Source organism: Ictidomys tridecemlineatus, unplaced genomic scaffold (genome assembly GCF_052094955.1).
Source record: "Ictidomys tridecemlineatus isolate mIctTri1 unplaced genomic scaffold, mIctTri1.hap1 Scaffold_373, whole genome shotgun sequence".
Taxonomy (NCBI): Eukaryota; Metazoa; Chordata; class Mammalia; order Rodentia; family Sciuridae; genus Ictidomys; species Ictidomys tridecemlineatus.
This window is the reverse complement of record NW_027522485.1, coordinates 220,649-228,509: the sequence shown is the minus strand read 5'-3', so window position 1 is coordinate 228,509 and position 7,861 is coordinate 220,649. Positions and strand designations below refer to the sequence as shown.

Genomic DNA, 7,861 nt, shown 5'->3' with positions numbered 1-7,861 from the left:
CTTGGACTGAAATCCAAGGTTCTCACATCACCTGGTCTTGGCTAAGCTACAATCTACAGAAGCTACAGAAATTACCTTCAAGGAAGCCATGGCCTGTGTAGCTTTTGTGATAGAATTGAGTACAATAAAAAGAACAAATCTGAAAATTCACGCTTTACTTGAATGAGAAAAGTGAAGAAATGGACTAAAATGGTAGAATAACGAAGGACCCACAGTTATTAAGGTAAATTACAATCACCTCAGTGCAGAGAAACATGGCTCCCTCATAGGAAGGAGGTCTCTTTACCCTGTCTTCATGCCAGAATATCAAAATACCATTGGTCATGAATTCCTTCCTTTTTTCTTAATTTTCTTTCCTCTTATCTGTTTTTCTCCTACCTATTAACTCCTTTCATTTCATTCTAGAAGTAGTTGTCCCAATCCAGTCTCTATATTTTCTTCTCACAACCAAAGCATTTAGAATTTAAATCTCACTGTGAGGTATATAAATTGATAATGGGTGTCTTACTCTGAGCTGTTTTTTTTAAAATTTTATTTATTTATTTATTTATTTTAGGAGACACATGTGATGACTTCAATTGGTTTGTTATGATTAGTACCCACATTAAAAACCTGGGGTCACTTACCTTGGAAAATGAAAAGTGCAATCAAAATTTTTATTCAGATGGTGCTTGTTTATAACAGAATGAAAAAAAAAGTTTTCTCTTTTCCACTAGGGACTCCCTCTCTGTCTACAGTAAGACAGGTATTCTCAAACTAAGATTTCCAATCTACTGAGATGAGCTAAAGCTATTGGTCCCATGTAACCCCATCCCGAAAGCCTCAGCTACAAATCTGGACAGAGGGGAAACAGAGAAGGCTCCTGGGTAGGTGCTAGAGGAAGACATTTTCAAGTCTATTACTACATCTTATCCAGAACACAGGTATTTATTCCCAACATGCTACAAAATTTATTTGAATTAAAACTTATTCCATGTTTTATAGAATTACTTTTGTTATTACTATAATGTATAACATGAAAATATTATATTATATAATTAAATTATCTTACAGAATTGTTTTATCCTAATGACTCACAAGTAATAGAAATTCAAATGGCCAGTATATCTAGACTTATATAATTATCTATAACTTGAGATGTTCTGGGCTCAGGTTGTATCTCAGTGGCAGAGTGCTTGCCTAGCACCTGTGAGGCACTGGGTTTGATCCTCAGCACCACATAAAAATAAATAAATAAAATAAAGGCATTCTGTCCATCAAAAAGATGTTCAAAGTACTTATTCATATTGAAATGGTGAATTCAATAACAAAACATATGAGAGCAGATTCAGAAAATAGTCTTATTTTATAAACTGAATTGTACAGAAACTCTGTGTAGAAAAATGGTGTGGTCCATATGAAGTGTGCTGTGTGTAGAAAAGAAAATTACATGCATGCAGGGCACCACTGAAGTTTCAATGCACTAGCAGCATGTTGGACCATCAGATTAAGATAAAATCCAGCATGTAGTATGTTTTAGCAAATCAAGTGCTTCTGTTGTTTTGTTATGAAGTGTTGATATGTGACCTCAGGCTTTATACATGCTGGGCTATACCCCCTTCTCCTGAAAAAATATAGTTTTATTGGAATTCCAACAGGCATTAAATTATTATATTTTGCAGATTTTAGGCTATGACTGCATCGAACTTCTGATCCACACAGCCTAAAATCTTTATGATGTGGTCCTCTGAAGAAATATTTTGGAAAATCCACTGATATAATTTTAATACCACCAAATATATTGACAAGTTTTTGGAATATGGATCCTGATGTGCAATCCCCAGCAGCATTCTAGTTAAATTGGGAGTCAAATATTTCAGCATTTATCTGCTGGTAATAAAAATCTAAATCTAATTATGAGTAAAATTGAGGTAACCAGGTAGAGTGTTAGTGTAGCAGGAAGCTTCTTTCTGCATCTTGGCAAGTTTTTAGAAATATTAGAATAAAATAAATTTAAGATGTGTTATCACACTCAGTGTTTTATTTTATTTTATTTTTATTTTATTAGTTAATTTAATCATTTCAACAAAATCTAGAATTGAGCAGAATTCATTCCCATGCACCTAAGAAACTTGCCATTTGCAAGCCCAAGTGTATTGCCAGAATTGGAGCTACATTTCCAGAGTTTTCTGGAGTTTTAGCTCAGTACATCATATAGGTAGTATGCACAAGGATACCCAGCACCAGGGTAAAAAGAGAAATTCAGCCCTGTCTTAGACCAGCTGAAAGAGTACTGATAATTCACTAATGTTCCTTGCTGGTAAATTATGGGTCACTGCGGGTGGCCACTGAGGCCTATATGAAAATAGACAAAAAAGTTGAAGTTTCTTGTATCTCTTTTTTTTTCTTTTAGTTGTAGAACTTCGTTTTCTTTATGTTGCTGAGGATTAAACCCAGTGTCTCACACGAGTGCTCTACACCACTTTCTTACAAAAGCACTCTACCACTGAGCCACAACCCTAGCTCGCCTTGTACATTTTAAAGACCTCTCTATTCACTCCCCAGGTATAGGCTTGCTTCAGTTAGGTTAACATTTGTTAAGCACTTAGAATAAGTGTCAGGAACTTGTATTGTCTCATTACCTTCAATATGTCCCACTTAAGACAGGTCCTTTAACTGTGATGTAAAAGTTAATTTTAACTTGACTGCTATATGGAAAGAAATATTTTTCATTAAGTTCTCAGCAGTGTCTGTAACCAAAAAAATACTAAATAAATGGCAATTTTCAGCAGGAGCCTGGCTTGATGATATAACTCAGAAGGCAGAGGATCACAATTCAAGGCCAGCCTCAGCATCTGAGTCCCCTCTGAATACAAAAGGGTTGGGGATGTAGCTTATTAATGGATTGTTCCTGGGTTCAATCCCCAAACCAGAGGCTTGGGGCTGGGTCTTGCTTATGTCATAGCATTCAATTTTTGGTGAATAAAGAACTGGGGATTCCAGCCTTATCCTGCACCTTTTCCATTTAACCACCAGGAGGCAGCAACAGGTCTTTTCCAATGCATGCTTTGGTTCCCCCTGGTACCCACCAGGGGGCGACCCAGCGGGCAGCTGATCTTGGGGTCATAGTGTCAGCACTTCTTCTCTCAGTGGTCCTTTGCATAGTTAGCCCCAACCTCCCAGGGCCTTGACTAACTTGGAGGAGACAGGCATGAACAAAGTTAATAAATACAATTCAAAATTTATTAAAAATCACGAATCCCCTGTTGTGCCTTCCTGTCGCTAAGGAAATAAATAAACAGAAAGGACACAGCTGGGGAAAGAAAAATCAATCTCAAGACAGATTTTTTTAACTACCCCTTACTTTTCCAACCCCTCCCCCTATGGCTCTTGGGACATAGCACATGAGCAGGTACCTCAGTCCATGTAGAATGTGGCCGGCACCAAGGCAAACCTGCCCTGCCCAGGAGGGGAGACAGGTCCTGGGATCATTTGTTTTCAGCCCTTGATAACCCAGAGACCTGCTCCCTGCAGAGGCCAGGGCTGAAGCACCAATTGGAGGCACCTGAGGGTAGTAGTGGTAGGGGGAGAACAGGGTAACAACCCCGGCAGCATAAGCAGCTGAAAGGGGGTCCAGTCCCCTTTCCAGGTTCAACCAATGCCTGATAAATTATGTCCCATTCATTCCCCCTTCTCTCCTTTAGCTTGCAAGCTCTGCACTCAGCTGAGGATCTTCCTGAGCAGTTCAACAGAGGCACCAATGAAAACTGCATCAGGTCGCACATAGTTTCTCTTTTGGATATTCTGGTGGGAGATGAACTTGGGGTATCCAAAGCCGAGATAACTCTCATCCAAGGAGCCTCACCACGTGCCTGGCTTTTGGAAATTTTTCCAGTTTGGGTCAGAGTGGAAAGTCTCAATGACATACTATGGCTTAGCAAGCCCTGGGTCGCTCTGATCTAGCAGGGAGAAAGTGACACGACGATCAAAAGGCCACTCAAGGAGATAATCAAAAGTGCCTGGTAGCACACGAATGTACAGACACAGATGTGTGCTCTCACCACTGCCATTGCCAATGAGGAGTGCAGACACTTGTAGCTTGTAACCATACTTATGTATATAGAAGTCTGGGCTGTAGCACTCGAGTTGGGCTTGGCCTTGGTCTCTTGTAGCCTCTGACCATAGCGGTCATTCTTCCAGATGAACACGCCATCACTGCCTATTGATATTCCCTACAGCTCTCTATGCAGATCCTGCAGCTCCTGCCACTGCCGGCTCACCAGGGCACACATCATAGCCAGATTTGGCTTCACACTCTCCGCCATGTACTGCACCATTGCCAGCTTAGGGCACTGTTGGCAAAGCCCCAGGAAATGAGGGAAGGGAGGACTGTTACCAAAAGGGGAAAGCTCAGAGGTAGCAGGCGCCAAACTCTGCATGAGGAAGACAGGGTGCTAGGAAGAACCTGCAGCTGAACAGCAGGGGGAATGACTCAAAGAACTAAACTGCCAGGAAACCTAGCCTTCATCTAGGACTTAATGGGCTAAAGAGGGGTTGACAGGAAAAAGGGGCATCTCACCTTGTGCTTGCAACCGGAGTCTTTGAACAGGCATAGCACCAAGGCAGTGCTACCTCTGTCCTTCAGATGATTTTGCAGATCCTCCCGAGCCACAGTGCCCACACCACACTGGTTAGGCAGGGAACAGGCAGCCTAGGGCACTGTACTGGTGACTCTGGATGGTGTTAAAGACAAATTTCTTTGTGCAATAGGTACAAGGCTGGGTGCACTTGAGGCACTCAGAAGTGGCATCTCGGACCAGCAGTCGCTGTATCATGTGGGCACCACACTTGCTCTCACAGTACACACTCTCTTGGGGGCACATACCCTCATGGCTCTCATAGTCTTCCCCACTGAAGTCACAGCCACAGAACTTGCACTTGAGGTGCCGCTTGGGCCAGTCGTATTGCAAGTGTGCAGGCAGATCACAGCGACTCAGCTTGGCAAGACAGCCATTGGGGCAGGGAACTACATTGAAGCTGCAAGTAGTTAGGTGTCCCTGTAAATGACGAAGTGGCCCACTCCAGCGGCAGCCCTCCTCACTGTGGATGCAGCAGATGGGCACACCTAGCACCTGGACCTTCAGCTCTGGGACTGGGTAGATCTTGGCATAGTTCAGGGGAAATTGGTCCTCAGGACATTTGAATTCTCCTTCACTGAGGAACTCCTGCAGGCTGGTGTTACAGAAGTGGTTGCCCCAGGTAGAAACCTACAGGGGCTCGCACATTGGTTTCCGGCACAGCGGGCACAGCCTTCTGGAACTTGTAGTTGAAGCCAGACATGGCAGGAGAGTGGCGGGCATGGACAAGTGGTGCTGGGCACATAGTTGCCCCGCAGCCTGTACCTCGCCCCAGCCGCACTCTCGACTCTGGGCAGCTCCAACTGGCAGCCCCAGCCAAAGCCACTAAGTATTTTAAATATGCTTTATATTTGAAATAGTATATACTCTATAAATCTCTCTTCATTTAAAAAATGATTGCATCATATGTTATTTTACAGATATAAAAACAGAATTCTTAAAGTGTATTTGGACTATTTCTAATTCATAAGAAAATTCTGTAACGAATATTCTTTACATTTACATATGTAATATATCAGTATAAATCATATTATATATAAAGATTTATATGCAAAAGCAGGATATATATAAGAGATTCTTTATGCATGTTTTCTATATGAAATATGCACATTTTGGACTGGGGTTGTGGCTCAGTGGCAGAGCACTTGCCTAGCATGTTTGAGGCACTGGGTTTGTTTCTCAGTACCATACATCAATAAAGAAAATAAAGGGTCATTAGCAACTAAAAAATATTAAGAAGAAAAAATATACACATTTTTATGTTATATATATATGATAATTGTCCTTAACATGAAAACCCCAAATGCAATTATGATAACCATCACAAATACTGGTCAGACACTTCTTCTCAAACAGAGAAGGGAGCTTCTAGGATAAATGGTTAATTACAGGTCTGGAACAAGAAAATAAATGATGTGCTTGAAACATCTTTTTTTGTGAGAAAGTGAAAAGTAGTCCAGGATGAATGGGAACAAATCCAAAAGATGTGTAATCATCTTTAAATGGCAGCTGATGTTTATATCTGGGGTATGTGAGTACCAAAATGAAAAACTTCATCTTCTTGCCCACTTATAGTTGTTTTTGCTATATTTGTTTTTGTAGAATCAATGAAAATATCATCATTTGGCCACCACATAGTAATAATTTGACACAAGGAGAAATCATCTATAAAATATTAACTCTAGTGGGTGAAAATTTAAGGACCAACCAGATATTTTAAAAAGTCACAAATATCACCACCCCAAATATTTATGAATTATAAAGGGAAAACAAATACTACGTTTATAATGGAGCAACCTGGCAAATACTTCTTAACCAAATAATTAGGCAACACTAACCAGTGATGGAACAAAGTGACATTACATACTTCCACAGTCTCTTGTGCCTGTGTTATTGAGGCCCCAGATATTTGCTTACTCTTAAGTGGAGCTAACTCTAGATCCTAGAATTTTTCCACCATTAATAGAGGCTGACCATAGCTTGTTACCATGTCTGTCAGTGCTGCCAGAATATGCTCTAGTGTAAGAACTAGGCATTGTATGAATGATGGTCTTCCTCTAATGGCATAATCTGAATCCACTGATGAGAAAACATTGTATGATTCTAAACTGAAAGAAAATTTACAAAACTACTACTGATGTACACCATTCAAATCATAGATATCATAAATAGCCCAGAAAAACTCAGTAATTGTCTCAGATTAAAAGAGACAGAAAAAAATGAGACTACTGGACACAGTGAATAATTGATATTAAAATTTCCCAAAATTGGATTTATTTTGGTTCAAAGACAATTGTTGAAATAACTGTCAAATTTGGAATAAGGTTTGTAGAGTAGATATTCATAATTTAATTTTCTTATTATGTACCTTTTTTTGAAATGGAGAAAAAGAGATAAAACAAGTTAATAAAATAGTAACATTTGAGAGATTCCGGATAGGGGAGGAAGATGGCGGCGAAGGGAATGCATTATCCCAGTGCGCCGCGTCACTGAGTGGGAGAAAGACAAGGTGAAACGGCTGAAGGCTAGCGTGTTGGGAATTTCCAGTGAAATTGAGGTGCTCTAGAATCTAGTGGACGGATTTCCATCGTGTGAGGTTCGGCTGCGGGAGCCCGGTCGAGGGCGATTTCTCCGCAATTTCTCCACACAGAGGGTCGCATTGCCTGATCGGGGGAACGCCCCGAAACTCGAGTCTGCGGCGCATGTGGGGAATCGGCGAGGTGCCAGAGCAGGGGTGCAGCTCCCGCCAGTGGTACAATGGCCACGCTTAGTGCTGAGTTCCGGCTTTGAGACAGAGGAGAGAAGTGGTCCAGTTCGGTTCCCGACACCGGTCGGACCACGGAGGAGGACAGCAACCGCCATCTTGGAGAAATGATGTAATCATCCCTGTTTTCTACTGACCTCAACGCATTCAGCTACAGAACAGGTGATTTCAGGCTGGTATTTGCCTGCGTCTCCCAGACAGATCGCTCAGGCTTGGGGCTGGAGAACCTGTAGAGAATACTCCTGGGGGCTCGTTCCTGGCAAGGCGTGCACCGGGCTCTGAGTGGCCGGATTCTGGTCCCCAGGGCTGCCTTGGCTCAGGGTTAGGGAACCTGCGGAGACTGCGTGTGGAGGCCAGCTCCAAGTGGAGTGTGCGCTGAGCTTGGGGCGGCTGGGTTCTGACTCCCAGAACAGTTTTGGCCAGGGGCTGGGGAGCCCGCGGGGACTGTGTCTTTGAGCCTGTGCCCAGCGGAGCGTGCACC

The 7,861-nt window shown here is 42.1% G+C and overlaps 2 pseudogenes; both read right to left on the bottom strand.

Annotated features, from left to right (window-relative positions):
- Positions 1 to 3,208: 3,208 nt before the first annotated feature.
- On the bottom strand, positions 3,209 to 4,418 carry LOC144373376 (TNF receptor-associated factor 4 pseudogene; annotated as a pseudogene).
- LOC144373375 (TNF receptor-associated factor 4 pseudogene) lies at positions 3,209 to 5,339 on the bottom strand (annotated as a pseudogene).
- Positions 5,340 to 7,861: the final 2,522 nt, after the last annotated feature.